Source organism: Entelurus aequoreus, linkage group LG01 (assembly GCF_033978785.1).
Source record: "Entelurus aequoreus isolate RoL-2023_Sb linkage group LG01, RoL_Eaeq_v1.1, whole genome shotgun sequence".
Classification (NCBI taxonomy): Eukaryota; Metazoa; Chordata; class Actinopteri; order Syngnathiformes; family Syngnathidae; genus Entelurus; species Entelurus aequoreus.
In genome coordinates, this window is record NC_084731.1 from 19,026,131 (window position 1) to 19,041,956 (window position 15,826).

The 15,826-nt window shown below is 43.0% G+C and overlaps 1 protein-coding gene across 3 annotated transcripts in view; it reads left to right on the forward strand.

Annotated features, from left to right (window-relative positions):
* slc41a1 (solute carrier family 41 member 1) overlaps positions 1-15,826 on the forward strand; it is a 123,311-nt gene that overhangs the window by 35,777 nt on the left and 71,708 nt on the right. The window contains exon 1 of one of the 3 annotated variants that reach the window (XM_062045253.1): positions 15,052-15,291. The exons of the other annotated variants lie outside the window; for them this stretch is intronic. The gene's annotated coding sequence lies outside the window, so the exon portion shown is untranslated. Of the gene's footprint in view, positions 1-15,051; positions 15,292-15,826 lie in introns of those variants that run through there. 3 annotated transcript variants of the gene reach the window in all.

Below are 15,826 nucleotides of genomic sequence, written 5' to 3' on the forward strand. Positions count from 1 at the left end.
CCACATAAGAGCAAGGAAAAACTCACAACCCAGGTGCATCCGGTCTCCTCTAGGGGAGACCGGATGCAATGGACGTCGAGTGGGTCTAGCATAATATTGTGAAAGTCCAGTCCATAGTGGATCTAACATAATAGTGAGAGTACAGTCCATAGTGGATCTAACATAATAGTGAGAGTACAGTCCATAGTGGATCTAACATAATAGTGAGAGTACAGTCCATAGTGGATCTAACATAATAGTGAGAGTCCAGTCCATAGTGGGGCCAGCAGGAGACCATCCCGAGCGGAGACGGGTCAGCAGCGCAGAGATGTCCCCAACCGATGCACAGGCGAGCGGTCCACCCCGGGTCCCGACCCTGGACAGCCAGCACTTCATCCATGGCCACTGGACCTGCCCCCCCCCCTTCCACAAGGGAGAGGGGGGCCGAAAAGAAAAGAAACAGCAGATCAACTGGTCTAAAAAGTGGGGCTATTTAAAGGCTAGAGTATACAAATGAGTTTTAAGATGGGACTTAAATGCTTCTACTGAGGTAGCATCTCTAACTTAGTTAGTTACCGGGAGGGCATTCCAGAGTACTGGAGCCCCAATAGAAAACGCTCTATAGCCCGCAGACTTTTTTTGGCTCTGGGAATCACAATGGATTGACACGATGGATTAAGGAGGCGATCGAACTAAGGAAGCGTCCCAAGGAAACCATCAATCGGGATGAGGGCTCACCTGGGACTCCCTTTTCCATTAACCATCAAGACTTGACAGGTCTGCCTGGCTGGCCACGTCTATAAGAACAGCTGATAGGCAACACGTCACAGTGGTCAGGTGACCCTTCTGAAGAAGACTGCAGATGACAGTCGAAACATGTCAGGTAAAAATTCCATCTGATATACCGAAAATATTGTCTGTTTACAAGAAAATTTGAAAAGTATATGAATAAGAAGACATAATGAACCTTTCTGAGCAAAACAAAACACTTTATACATTTCCATTCGGCCGAGTCAATCATGCTTCAACTTGTAACAAATCTTGCTCATCATTCACAAATAACTCTGTGGGCTTTATTAATCAGCGCTGCTATCTAAATTCTGTTAACATACATTCTTCATGCGCACAGTTCATATGCTGTGTTCCATTGGTACTGGGAAGTTGGAATTTCTGAGTTCCTGGTCGGAAATTTCAATCCAAGGTTGGATTTCCCACTCGGAAAGTCAAAAGAGACCTCATCACCCCATAGTTGGCTTTCAAAGATGTGGGCTCCGAGTGTAAACAATATTACGAGTTTCTGCAATATCCGTTACACTCAAAGTTCGATACAATGCGATCCCATATAACGTGACGTTCTGTGTAAGGCGGTCACGCCGTGGACCCCCAATTTTCGCTCGTCTACGTCGCGACAATCATGTTGTTTTTCACCAAATTATCGCATATTTACAAACTTACATAGTAAATCTTAAAGGCCTACTGAAATGCGATTTTCTTATTTAAACGGGGATAGCAGGTCCATTCTATGTGTCATACTTGATCATTTCGCGATATTGCCATATTTTTGCTGAAAGGATTTAGTAGAGAACATCGACTATAAAGTTCGCAACTTTTGTTCGCTGATAAAAAAGCCTTGCCTGTACCGGAAGTAGCGTGACGTCACAGGTTGTGGAGCTCCTCACATCTGCACATTGTTTACAATCATGGCCACCAGTAGCGAGAGCGATTCGGACCGAGAAAGCGACGATTTCCTCATTAATTTGAGCGAGGATGAAAGATTCGTGGATGAGGAAAGTGAGAGTGAAGGACTAGAGGGTAGTGAAAGCGATTCAGATAGGGAAGATGCTATAGTGCTGGGAATGACTAAAACAGTAAATAAACACAAGACATATATATACTCTATTAGCCACAACACAACCAGGCTTATATTTAATATGCCACAAATGAATCCTGCATAACAAACACCTCCCCCCTCCCGTCCATACAACCCGCCAATACAACTCAAACACCCGCACAACACACTCAATCCCACAGCCCAAAGTACCATTCACCTCCGCAAAGTTCATACAGCACATATATTTCCCCAAAGTCACGTACGTGACATGCACATAGCGGCACGCACGTATGTGTGGAGTTGAAACTCAGTGTGAATGAAGTGTCCCTGCCCTGGAAGTAAGGAGCTGTCTCCTCCTTAATCTTACTCCTTGGTGAAGTACCAGAAAGAACTACATTTCCCAGAACACCAAGGTCAAGATGGCCACCAATTGGCTGATTCAAGGCAGCTGTTAAGGAATGGTGGTGCTGTCTCATTTCATGCAAGCAAGCAGAGCGGCAAGAGGCAAAAATCTACAAGATCCATCTTTAAAAGACTTCCAACACACCAATGGTTAACAACCTGATTGAATGAAGATCAACAGAAAAGACCAACAAAGCCAAAAAATTGGATAAATAAAGTTGATCGATTGGAAATCCGAGTTGTCCTGGTGTCCTTTACGGAGTCAATAAGTGGAACTTGACAGTTGTTAACCACGGACCAGCCCTGGACAGTGAAGATCAAAGGCCTCAAGACCCAGGGGAGCTGTGGACGCCGGAGAAAACGGGATAAAGATGGCCGAAGAGGTATTGGGGAAGACTGCCGTGATCCTCAAGCAGGAGAGGACGACAGCCAAGAGGAACCTGACCAGAGTGGCCAACCTGATCTCCAGAGGAGCAGGCACCATGCTGCAATCCGAACTAAAAGAGGAGTTTGCCAAGTTTGCCGACCGTTTCACATCACTGCTGGATGCCAACGAGGACTTCAAGATTGGCCTGGAGGCTGACGTCAAGAAGGACGACCCAGATGGGGAGCTCGAGAAACAGCAGGAGGATGACATCCGAGCAACTATAAAAGATGCCGAAGATAAGATGGCAGAAATCAAGGACATTGTCCAGACCAACCTGTGGGGAAGATACGGGAAGACTGAGCTGAAGGCAGCGATTTCCGAGGCAGAGGACGCCATTCAAAGGGCTGAAAATGTAGCAGTTGAAAGCAACAACGTGGAAGGCTATGACGTTTACCTCACCCTGCTGAATGAGACGGTGAGTGTTACCATCCATACCATGGCCCATTGGGAGAAATGGATCCCTCAGCACTTAAAGGACGAGATGGATGACAAACTAACACAAGTGAAAGCAGTTCACTACAGGCTCAAGTTGAGGAAAGCTGAATTCGCCACATCCAGGAGGCTGGCTGATCAAGGTGCAGGAGGACGACCTGGCCAACCAACACATCCCATTGTGAGGATAAAGCCTACATCCCTACCAGTCTTCCATGGGAGCAAAATAGACTTTCACAGGTGGAAGAAGGATTGGGAGAGCCTCCAGAAACAAGGGGAGCCGACTGGATCACCAGAGGTAAAGAAGATCCAGCTGTTGGAGAGCGTCAGTGATTCCATTGCCAAGGAACTAAGACTGTCCACCTACACCACAGCAACAGATATCTTCAGGGTCCTCGAAAACAGGTACGGAAACAAATCAACGATCACAGTCGAAATCTTGGAAGCGCTGGACAAGATGGCACAAGTCAAGGGGAACCAGCCCAGGAAGGTCATTGACCTAATACAAGCTGTGGAGAAGGCCCTGGCTGACCTGACGGAGCTAGGAAACTCTGGAGCCATCAGAAACCCCCTCGTCATCAGGTCGATTGAAAGCAAGTTACCAGATTTCATAAAAAGAGACTGGCTGATGTATATGGTTGAGCCCACCAACCGTGTAACCCCAGACAACCATTTTGATATGCTCCTAAAGTTCCTAAAGAGCCAGGAGGAAATACTGGAACGACTCGAGCAACTAAAGCTGGTGGACAAAGCGGAAGAAGCAGACAGGAAGAAGCCAGAAAGAAAGTTTGCATCTACCAGGGCTACGAGTAAAGATGGTGACGAGGTCTGTGGCATTTGTGGTGGTGGTGGGCACACCAACAAGATCTACTTTTGCAAGAAGTTTAAAGGCTTGAAGCTACATGAGAAGAAAATGGCCCTGAAGAAGCTGGGAGCGTGCAGGAAGTGTCTTGGGTATCACGACGCAGGTGGCTACTGCAGAGACACCTTCCTATGCGGAAACCAAGACTGCAAAAGGGCAAGCGGCACACCTGACCACCACTACTTCCTATGCCCAACAGCAGAGGCCAGAAGAGAAGGAAGCAAAGGTGCAAAAGGAGGAAAAGAAGGAAAAGGTAAATTCACTGAGGAACAGGAGGCCTTCTTGTCACAACTTGCCCCAGAACTGGCAGAGAAGGGCAGAAAGGCATTCTCAAACCGAGCCTCAATGACTCTCAAATCAGCGGGCCAGTCTGAACTGCTGAAGGAAACTGGGCTGGCTGAGTTACCAGTGATGATGATGTTGATGATGGTCACAGCTAACGCAGGTCAGAAGATTGGCACACTTATAGACCTGGCATCCGACACAAATTACATCACTCACAAAGCTGCCGAAAGACTTGGCCTGAGAAGTGAAGACATAGCGCTGGTCGTACATGGAGTTGGAGGCATGACAATGAAAGTCAGGACGAAAAGGTACCTCCTGAAGGTCCGAGTCAAGACTCCCAAGGGGACTGAGCGAGCACATCAACTGGTCTGCTATGGCCTGGAGCAAATTGCAAAGGTCCATCAAGCAACTGAACCCGAAAAGTTGAAAAGCTTCTTCCCAGATGTCCAGCTTGAGGAGTTAGAAAGACCAGAGGTAGTCGAGCTCCTCATAAGCCAGCGCGAGGGACGACTCGCACCCCAAAGACTAAAAGTCATCGGTGACCTTGTCCTATGGGAGAGCCCCCTGGGCAAAACAGTCGGTGGAGCACACCCTGACTTGCTCGAAGAAGTGGAGGTGGCAGCATATGAGTCAAGAACCCACTTTGCCCGCTCCATGAGAACCGCTGCTGTCCGATACCAAGAGATCACAGTCTCAGCGTCTGAGCCAGGCCGGCTACAGCAGGACGATGTGGCCCACGCAACTACATCTGCCAGTAACCGTGAATTTCTTGATTGGTGGCACTGGGACAGCATCGGAGCTGCATGTGAGCCGAAATGTGGAAGCTGCCGGTGTGGAAACTGTCCTCCAGGAGGAAAGGACATGACCCTGGCGGAGGAGAGGGAGTTTGAGATCATTAAAGGAGGACTCACCTACAAGATGGAGGACTCTCACTCCTCAACTCCACACTGGGATGCCAAATATCCCTGGACTGAAAATCCAGCCTCTCTCCCCAACAACAAAAGAGCAGTCCAAGCTTGCTTCTTGAGAATGGAAAAGCAACTGAGGAAAGACCCAGACTGGAAAGTTGCATATTCCACCCAGATCCATGAAATGGTCCAAAGAGGCGCAGCCATAAAACTCACCAATGAAGTCATGGAGAAGTGGAAAGGACCAGTTTGGTATGTCAGCCACTTGGTGGCGCCAAATCCCCATTCAGTGACTACACCAGTTCGTATTGTCTGGAACAGCAGCCAAAAATACAACGGAGTGAGCATGAATGATCTTCTCCTAAAAGGACCAGATGTTCTCAACCCCATCAGAGCTGTCCTGCTCCGATTCAGAGGAGTGAACGCAGCTCTGGGCGACATCAGAAAGATGTATAACTCTGTCTGGTTGGAAGAGCGAGAGATGCATCTGCACAGGTTCCTGTGGAGAGACAGCCCAGAAGAGGAAATCAGTGAGTATGCCGTCACCAGAGTCAATATGGGCGACAAACCTGCTGGCTGCATTGCTCAATTGGCCATGAGGGAAACTGCAAGTCTGCCCAACTTCACTCACCTGCAGGATGAACGCAGAGTCATTGAAGAAGACAGCTACGTGGATGACCTGTTGACCTCCCACAATGACCTGAACAGACTTGACCAAATCACAGCTGGAGTTGAAGAGGTCCTAAAGGCTGGAGGCTTCTTCCTCAAACCATGGGTCAGGTCAGGGCAAAGTGGGAGGAAAGAAACTGAAGCGGATGTCCTAAAGCCAGAGCAAGGAAACACCTTGATTCTTCCAAACCAAATAAGAGAAGGAGAGAACAAAGCCCTGGGCATCGGCTACCAGGTGGACAAAGACAAACTGTACATGCTGACGGCGGTTAACTTTTCCAATAGGAAGAAAAAGATGAGAGTTGGCAAAGATCTTCTTGAAGAGGAGGTGAGAGCTGAAACGCCTAACCCACTGACGAGGAGAACTCTCCTAAGCCAAGTTGCTGCACTGTACGACCCAATCGGCCTAGTTGCACCGGTCAAGCAGAAGGGAGCAATTCTCGTCCGTAAAGCATTCCAAGAAGGAGGGGGTGGCAAGCTGACCCAAGAAACCTGGGATCAACCTCTTTCAGAAAGACTCAGGGAAGAAGCCATACAGCTCTTCGAGGAATATGCCCAGCTTGGACAGGTGAAATTCCACAGGAGCCTCACACCGCCCGACTGGAAAGGGAAACCCTACGGCATCACATTTTCTGACGGAAGTGACAAAACCTATGGTGCTGGGATGTACGTCAGATGGGAGACAAGTCACGGAACTGAAGTTCGATTCGTGGAAGCAAAGGCCAAACTGACACCCCTGGACCAAAAGGGAGATGCTGTAAAAGCAGAAATCTGTGGCGCAGTCTTTGCTGCCAGAATTCGGAAGTACGTGGAGAAACATGCCCGTATGAAGATTGAGAAATGGTTCCACCTACTGGACAGTCAAACAGTCCTCGGGGCCATCCAACGAGAATCATACGGATACCAAACCTTCTTCGCCAACAGAGTGGGCGAAATCCAGATGTCCGGGCCAGTGCAAGACTGGTGGTGGACCAGAGGAGATCTGAACATTGCTGACTTAATAACAGGAGGAGGCAATCCCAAAGACTTAAATGAGGAATCCACATGGCAAAACGGACCAGAGTTCCTGAAGTGGCCAGTGGAGGAGTGGCCTATTCAGTCAGCTGGAGAAGTTGCAGCCCAGGCCAGGGAGAGTGTAAACAAGCTTCAAAGAAAGGCATTCTCTGCTGCACTGACCAGAGCTCAAGCTAAGATGAGTCGGCAAAAAGAAGACCCACTGGCCACTCCTGAAAAGGAAAGTCCCTGTGAAGAATCGAAACCTATTATGCCAAGAAGAAAACCCACTAGCTGGGTGAAACATCTTGTGGTTGTAAAAAGGTTCAGTAGCCTGACAAAACTGATCAGAGTTGTTGCCTGGACACGACGAGCTGCCGAGCAGTGGCTGAAGAGGAGGTCGAACCCAGGACAACCAAAGTGGGAGGCAACACCCAAGCAGGCTGGATTGGCTGGCACTGAACTAGTGAGTGACCAGTCATCCCAAGGCTTCCTCCTCGCCTATCAGAGGTTCACGTCACTCAGAGGACATCCCAGGAAGCTCTGGTCAGACCCCGGCACAAATTTTGTGGGCGCCAAACCTGCTCTGGAACAGCTGTACACATTCCTTGACCGACTGGACAAGTCTCAAGTCGAAGACATGGCTGCCAACCATGGAACAGAATGGTCCTGGAAGATCCACCCTGCGGATTCTCCCCACAGAAATGGTGCTGCAGAAGCGGCTGTCAGAGTGGTCAAACGGGCCCTGACCAATGTCGGCGGAGATGGTGTCTTCACCTGGGGTGAATTTCAAACCTTCCTCTACATGGCTGCCAACCTTGCAAATGAGCGACCAATCGATGCAAGAACTCAAAGCAGGGAAGACTGTGTGGAATACATCACCCCGAACTCTCTGCTCCTAGGGCGTGCCAACCCTAAGGGAGATCCTGGAGACTTCCAGTTTGATCGCTATCCTTATAAAAGACTGCAAGTAATTCAAGCTGAAGTCACCAAATTCTGGAAGAAATGGAGCCAACTAGCTGGACCCAACCTCTTCATAAGAAACAAATGGCACACCAAAGAGCGAAATGTTTCTGTCGGAGATGTGGTCTGGTTGGCTGACCAAAATGCCCTGAGAGGACAGTACAAGCTGGCCAGAGTAGTCAGAGCCAATACGGACAGCAAAGGCATCGTAAGAGACGTGCTTGTGAGGACCTTTCCCAGCTATCCTGTCCCCATCAAGAAGACAAGCGACAAAGAAAAACCGACCACGAAAACCAAGAGGCTCAGACATCAAATCCCAGCAACAATCCTGCATAGGGATGTCAGACGCCTCATCATTCTAATTCCCATTGAAGAACAAAGGAAAGAAGGACCTGTGTGACCCCATTGGGTTTTGAAAACCATGAGGGCCAAGTGGGAGGTGTGGAGTTGAAACTCAGTGTGAATGAAGTGTCCCTGCCCTGGAAGTAAGGAGCTGTCTCCTCCTTAATCTTACTCCTTGGTGAAGTACCAGAAAGAACTACATTTCCCAGAACACCAAGGTCAAGATGGCCACCAATTGGCTGATTCAAGGCAGCTGTTAAGGAATGGTGGTGCTGTCTCATTTCATGCAAGCAAGCAGAGCGGCAAGAGGCAAAAATCTACAAGATCCATCTTTAAAAGACTTCCAACACACCAATGGTTAACAACCTGATTGAATGAAGATCAACAGAAAAGAAACCAACAAAGCCAAAAAATTGGATAAATAAAGTTGATCGATTGGAAATCCGAGTTGTCCTGGTGTCCTTTACGGAGTCAATAAGTGGAACTTGACAGTATGGGCAAGCGATCAAATGTTTGGAAGCCGCAGCTGCGTACTCACGGTACCGCGTATCCAACTCAAAGTCCTCCTGGTAAGAGTCTCTGTTGTCCCAGTTCTCCACAGGCCAATGGTAAAGCTTGACTGTCATCTTTCGGTAATGTAAACAATGAATCACCGGCTACGTGTTTGTGTTGCTGCAGCCGGCCGCTAATACACCGCTTCCCACCTACAGCTTTCTTCTTTGCTGTCTCCATTGTTCATTGAACAAATTGCAAAAGATTCACCAACACAGATGTCCAGAATACTGTGGAATTTTGCGATGAAAACAGACGACTTAATAGCTGGCCGCAATGCTGTCCCAAAATGTCCGCTACAATCCGTGACGTCACGCGCAAACGTCATCATACCGAGACGTTTTCAGCAGGATATTTCGCGGGAAATTTAAAATTGCACTTTACTAATCTAACCCGGCCGTATTGGCATGTGTTGCAATGTTAAGATTTCATCATTGATATATAAACTATCAGACTGCGTGGTCGGTAGTAGTGGGTTTCAGTAGGCCTTTAAAGTAGCTCGCGACAATCGTGTTGTTTTTCAACAACTTATCGCATATTTACAAACTTACACAGTAAATCTTAATGAAAGTTTTCAAAAAGAAAGTTTTTTAAAAATAACAAAATCAACCCAGTGATGTCCAAACCTACACTGCAAAAACTGAAATCTAAGTAAGATTAAATATCTCAAATAAGGGTGACATTTGCTTATTTTCTGTCTGATAAGATAATTCTTCTCACTAAGCAGATTTTATGTTGGAGTGTTTTACTTGTTTTAAGGGTTTTGGTCCTAAATGATCTCAGTAAGATATTACAGCTTGTTGCTGAGATTTGATGACCTATATTGAGTAAAACATGCTTGAAACTAGAATATCAAGTGTTGCAAAGCTCTGTCATCAACACTCACAAGTATAAAACTACTTTTTTAAAGTAATAATTTCTTACTTCAAACATGAAAAAAAAATCATGATGCCGAGCGCATATCATTATGTCAAGATAATGGCACTAGCATTGACTTAATTTAAGAATATTTTTCAACATATTGAGCAAAAAGGTCTCTTTTTTTTCTACCAAGAAAAGTACACTTGTTATTAGTGAGAATATACTTATTTTAAGGTATTTTTGGGTTCATTGAGATTAGCTCATTTTAATTTTTTTGGAAAGTCTTGACAAGCCAAATGTTCTTGTTCTATTGGCAGATAATTTTGCTTAGTTCAAATAAAATACCCCTCATTTTTGTATGTTTTTTTTTTCTTGTTTTTGAACACTGACTTTTTGCAGTGTACTGGTGGATAATGCCCGGCCCATTTGGTTGACGTGGGAGTGCAATCCACCCACGTCACGTCACATGGGGGCACATCCACCAAGCAGGTTTAGGCAGCCGTGCTACGCGCATAACTTCACCAATACCCCACGCACCAGGAAGTCAGAAACATGTCTAGTAAAAGTTCAAAAGAAAATGTTTTCAAGCGGAAACATAATTGTTTCACAGTTGCTGATAAAATTGCTGCATTGGATAAGATCAAGTCTGGTATTTCTCAAACACAAATAGCCCGTGACTTGGCCATCAATGAATCTATGGTGAAAGGATGGAGAAGTCACTTGGAAGTTATCTTAAAGTAGCTGGAGACCCAATATGTGGACACCATAAAGATACCGCATTTACGGAACATTTGATTTTGCAAAGTTCCAACGAAACTGACTCTTGAAGCAACGCTCAATAAAAAGCTTCTTTACCTCATAATGTACCCAGTTTGAACTGTGATGTATAACTAAACTATTTATTAAACAAACTTACTGTATTTTTCGGACTATAAGGCGCATTTAAAATCCTTTCATTTTCTCAAAAATCCACAGTGCGCCTAATGTACGGAATAATTCTGGTTGTTCTTACCTGACCTCGAAGCTATTTTATTTGGTACATGGTGTGATAAGTGTGACCAGTAGATGGCAGTCACACATAGGAGATACGTGTAGATTGCAATATGACACCAGTAAACAACACCAAAACTTTAAGTGTTCCATTGACTACACACCGTGAGCTACGGTGTGTAGTGAAGCATGTTTAGCTATTCCTCGTCCTGCAGGGATGATACTTGTAAGAAACGTACTTTATTTGTCGCCATGGAGGCGAGGATTAGTGATTTAGAAGTAAGTAAAACACTGTCGACTACGGCTGTACATTAGCCGCTAGCTAGCTAGCCATGCCTTAAAGCACCTCTTCTGAGGACGTTTCAGTGTTATAACTTCACCTTTATTGTTAGTTTTTAAGCCAAAATGCGTCTGTTCTCCCTTTTCTGTCTACACACTGTGTCTGCTTGTAAGTACTCCGTGATTGTGCGTTGCCGAACATGCTCCTCTGCTCGTAAATCCAGCAATGTCACGACGTGACGACGACGGGGGCGCGGCGGGCCGTTACTTTTCAGAGGCGGTATAGTACCAAATATACTAATACCGGTATACCGTACAACCCTAATATATGTGTGTATATATATATATATATATATATGTGTGTGTATATATGTATGTGTGTGTATATATGTATGTGTGTGTGTATATGTATGTGTGTGTATATGTATGTATATATGTATGTGTGTGTATATATATATATATATATATATATATATATATATATATATATATATATATATATATATATATATATATATATATATATATATATACTGTATATGTATATATATATATATTTATACATATATATATTTATACATATACAGTATATATATTAGGGATTTCCGATAATGTCTTTTTTGCCGATATTCCGATATTGTCCAACTCTTAATTACCGATACCGATATCAACCGATACCGATATGTACAGTCGTGGAATTAACACATTATTATGCCTAATTTGGACAACCAGGTATGGTGAAGATAAGGTCCTTTTAAAAAAAATGTATTAAATAAAATAAGATAAATAAATTAAAAACATTTTCTTGAAAAAAAAAAAAAGTACAACAATATAAAAACAGTTACATAGAAACTAGTAATTAATGAAAATGAGTAAAATTAACTGTTAAAGGTTAGTACTATAAGTGGACCAGCAGCACGCACATTCATGTGTGCTTACGGACTGTATTCCTTGCAGTCTGTATTGATATATATTGATATATAATGTAGGAACCAGAATATTGATAACAGAAGGAAACAACCCTTTTGTGTGAATGAGTGTAAATGGGGGAGGGAGGTTTTTTGAGTTGGTGCACTAATTGTAAGTTTATCTTGTGTTTTTTATGTTGATTTAATAAATAAATAAATTAAAAAATACCAATACCGATAATTAAAAAATAGCCAATTTGCTCAATTTACTTTTAACTCTATGTTATTATTAATAATTAATGATATTTATCTTTGTGGAAATAATGATCATCTTAATGATTTCTCACAATAAACATATAGAGAAACATAAATATCAATATGCAAAACTTTATTTTTATATTTTCTCTAAGTGCACATTTTTCAAATTGAACATTTTCAAATGATCACTTCTAAGACAGTCTTGTGAAATCACAATATCCCATTTTTAAATAGCTAGCCACTAACATTTTTTAACAAATCATGAATTACTTTGCACCATGTTTGTACAGATAATAACTCATGTAAAATACAAAAGTCAACTCTCAAATTTTTAAATAAATCATGTCACACTTTGAACTGGACACCAAATCTGTTATCTGTTTCTTTGTCAGTTAGTGAAGACCAAGTCTTTAAAATATTTTCTTGGATTTTCAAATTCTATTTGAGTTTTGTCTCTCTTAGAATTAAACATTTCAAGCAAAGCGAGACCAGCTTGCTAGTAAATAAATAAAATTTAAAAAAATAGAGGCAGCTCACTGGTAAGGGCTGCTATTTGAGCTATTGTTAGAACAGGCCAGCGGGCTACTCATGTGGTCCTTACGGGCTACCTGGTGCCCGCGGGCACCGCGTTGGTGACCCCTGGTATATACACTACCGTTCAAAAGTTTGGGGTCACCCAAACAATTTTGTGGAATAGCCTTCATTTCTAAGAACAAAAATGGACTGTCGAGTTTCAGATGAAAGTTCTCTTTTTCTGGCCATTTTGAGCGTTTAATTGACCCCACAAATGTGATGCTCCAGAAACTCAATCTGCTCAAAGGATGGTCAGTTTTGTAGCTTCTGTAACAAGCTAAACTGTTTTCAGATGTGTGAACATGATTGCACAAGGGTTTTCTAATCATCAATTAGCCTTCTGAGGCAATGAGCAAACACGTTGTACCATTAGAACACTGGAGTGATAGTTGCTGGAAATGGGCCTCTATACACCTATGTAGATATTGCACCAAAAACCAGACATTTGCAGCTAGAATAGTCATTTACCACATTAGCAATGTATAGAGCAGGGGTCACCAACGCGGTGCCCACGGGCACCAGGTAGCCCGTAAGGACCAGATGAGTAGCCCGCTGGCCTGTTCTAAAAATAGCGCAAATAGCAGCACTTACCAGTGAGCTGCCTCTATTTTTTAAATGTTATTTATTTACTAGCAAGCTGGTCTCGCTTTGCCCAACATTTTTAATTCTAAGAGAGACAAAACTCAAATAGAATTTGAAAATCCAAGAAAATATTTTAAAGACTTGGTCTTCACTTGTTTAAATAAATTCATTGTTTTTTTTACTTTGCCTCTTATAACTTTCAGAAAGACAATTTTAGAGAAAAAATACAACCTTAAAAAGGATTTTAGGATTTTTAAACACATATACCTTTTTACCTTTTAAATTCCTTCCTCTTCTTTCCTGACAATTTAAATCAATGTTCAAGTAAATTTATTATTTTTATTGTAAAGAATAATAAATACATTTGAATTTAATTCTTCATTTTAGCTTCTGTTTTTTCGACGAAGAATATTTGTGAAATATTTCTTCAAACTTATTATGATTAAAATTCAAAAAAATTATTCTGGCAAATCTAGAAAATCTGTAGAATCAAATTTAAATCTTATTTCAAAGTCTTTTGATTTTCTTTTAAAAATGTTGTTCTGGAAAATCTAGAAGAAATAATGATTTGTCTTTGTTAGAAATATAGCTTGGTCCAATTTGTTATATATTCTAACAAAGTGCAGATTGGATTTTAACCTATTTAAAACATTTCATCAAAATTCTAAAATTAATCTTAGTCAGGAAAAATTACTAATGATGTTCCATAAATTATTTTTTTTACTTTTTCAAAAAGATTCGAATTAGCTAGTTTTTCTCTTGTTTTTGTCGGTTGAATTTTGAATTTTAAAGAGTCGAAATTGAAGATAAACTATGTTTCAAAATTTTATTGTCATTTTTTTCGTGTTTTCTCCTCTTTTAAACCATTCAATTAAGTGTAAATATAATTAATTATTAATAATAACAGAGTTAAAGGTAAATTGAGCAAATTGGCTATTTTCGGCAATTTATTTAAGTGTGTATCAAACTGGTAGCCCTTCGCAATAATCAGTACCCAAGAAGTAGCTCTTGGTTTCAAAAAGGTTGGTGACCCCTGGTATAGAGTGTATTTATTTAAAGTTAAGACTAGTTTAAAGTTATCTTCATTGAAAAGTACAGTGCTTTTCCTCCAAAAATAAGGACATTTCAATGTGACCCCAAACTTTTGAACGGTAGTGTATATTTTAGGCCATTGGTTCTTTGTTTTATTTTTGCAAAAATGTATATATTTATTTTTATATTGCTCTTTTAGCTTCGGTATGAACATTATTATGTAAACTTTAAGTTATTATTACTTTGTTTGGTTCTTTGTTGTTGCTATTTTTGTATTACAACATTTTATTATTTGATCATGTTGTACTGCATTTTAATCTTTTGTTTTGTGGTTGTGTGATGTTTTTTGTGTGGACCCCAGGAAGAATAGTCTCCACTGCGGTGTAGACTAATGGGGATCCTTAATAAACTAAACTAAACTAAACCCCGAGAGTAACAAGCAGTAGAAAATGGATAACAAAAGACAGATTAAAAAAAAATTTAAACTTTTTTTTAACTTGGGACTTCTAGCGGGCTGGAATTTGGACGCTGGTCCACGGTCCGTAGTTTGGAGACCCCTGTTCTAGTTTACTACTGTTTCTGTCTTTCATAAAAATTGTGAATGATAGGCACTCCTTTTATGTACATATTTATGACTCTTTTTTTTTTTTTATAGAATGTAAGACATTTTCAGGCTTTAAATTTAGGATTTTAGACTTTTCAAGACCCTTTTAGACACCCTGACTGAGACCTGCTGCACTGCTCAACCCAAACTTGTGTCTGCTGGAGAAGGAGGCTTTGTGCGCAATGGAGCCCGGGCTGGTGGCGCTAGAGAGGAGTGCAGGCAGCGAGGGGGCAGGCAGGGGGGGGACCGGTGCCGTCAGCTCAAAGAGTGCGGAGGGAGGGGCCCGCCTTGTGGCTTCCTGGCCCCCCGCACCGGACGGCTGTATTATAGATGCACATCCAAGCAGCCGGGCGGCGGGGGTCAGTGGACGAGTGCAGTAATGTGACCGGTCGGGCCAGTTTAACTATTAACCATCGAGGCGTACTTGGACCAGGACGGTACTTAAAGGCGTGCACACACCGGCGTCCGCGTCTCAAGCCCGGGCGCACGTAACCGGGGAGGAGGATACATGCAGCCGGCTTGGACCGAGCCTCGTTTGCTGTATCACGGCCACAAAAAGGTACGCGGCGATGCTAACGGAATGTGATAGTTTTATGGATAAATGGAACAATGTCGGTATGTTCGCATGCATGTTACCAAATAGTCATGCGTGTAGCGGCGGGGACTTGAACCCGGCGTTGGATACAGAAAGACCCCCGGACTTGCCGGAATGAGCCAAAGAATAGAGCAAGGCGGGCTCGTCTATTCAGTCCTGACCAGGGGAGCACTAATTTACGCCTTGGCCATGTTGGGTTCGGTTGGTGTTGGCCCTGACTACTAAACAGGATTGTTTCAGCCAGGGAAAGACGCTATCTTACGCGATGTCGCAACATGCACACGGAGGGAAGCTGCGTCAAGTCAGCGACAATGAGACCGCCAGCGAACCTGAAGTGACTTCAAAATAAAAGTTTATGTTTGGAAGGGGTGGGTGGGTAGCACCACATTTGACAGCCGGGTTGTAATACATTATTGCAGGCATAAACTTAACACCAGCATTTAAAAATAAGGAACATTTTTCTGTAACATTTTGAAAATTCAAATTATCTCTAATATAT